The sequence below is a fragment of the Myotis brandtii genome, unplaced genomic scaffold (genome assembly GCF_000412655.1).
Source record: "Myotis brandtii unplaced genomic scaffold, ASM41265v1 scaffold632, whole genome shotgun sequence".
Taxonomy (NCBI): domain Eukaryota; kingdom Metazoa; phylum Chordata; class Mammalia; order Chiroptera; family Vespertilionidae; genus Myotis; species Myotis brandtii.
In genome coordinates this window covers 393,381-394,193 of record NW_005370419.1, presented here as the reverse complement: position 1 = coordinate 394,193, position 813 = coordinate 393,381, and the positions used below count along the sequence as shown (strand labels likewise).

Sequence of the window (813 nt, the reverse complement as noted above, 5' to 3'; positions counted from 1 at the left end):
CTGGCTGGGCACCGGGGCCGGGAGCCGCCTGCCCCACGCGGGACGGGACAGTGGACGAGCGACTACGGCACTGAGACCTCCGGGAGGACTCTATTGCGGATGAGATTTAATGTGTTGTCGTTAACCCTCACCCGAGGGGACTTTTCCCACTGATTTTGAGAGAGAGAGAGAGAGAGAGAGAGAGAGAGAGAGAGAGAGAAACATCGACTCGAGAGACACTTTGACCAGTTGTCTCCGGCAGCGCCCTGAGCGGGCCGGGATCGAACCTGCAACCGAGGTGTGTGCCCTTGACCGGGATCGACCCCTCGACCCCGCGGCCCCGGGCTGACACTCTAACCACTTGGCCACACTGGGGGCAGAATAAGATTTACTTTTAAATGTTTAGTTGCAAACTTTTTAATCACAGAGAAGAACACGGTAGAAACCCTGGTAGCCACCGCCCCAATCTCACAGTTGCTAACATTTTGCTACTTTTGCTTTTTTTTTGAGAAGTTTTCGATGCCGGGGAGCCTCCCTTGGCTGCTCCACCCTGGGACGAGCCTCCCCCAGGCGGGCACCACCTGGGGTCACCTCCCAGGCGTCCTGCCTTCCAGACGCGGTGGGCGGAGAGCGTCCCTGGACGGGACCCTGTCCTTCCTCTGAGCGGCCCCCGCGGCCCCGCTTTCCTCTGGGGCAGCAGCAGAGACCCCGCCACCTCGTCCCCCCTCCCCTCACTCACAGGTTTCACTGTAAGAACTTCTCACAGCCCCACACGGTGAGTCCCAGGGTCCGCAGGTGCTTCTGGTTCTCTCTTCCAGGGACACGCGGGCCCCT

General features: G+C 60.3%; 1 protein-coding gene across 1 annotated transcript in view; it reads right to left on the bottom strand.

Moving 5' to 3' along the window:
* The window catches only part of RPTOR (regulatory associated protein of MTOR, complex 1), a 78,286-nt gene that overhangs the window by 3,100 nt on the left and 74,373 nt on the right, over window positions 1–813 (bottom strand). The window lies entirely within an intron of this gene.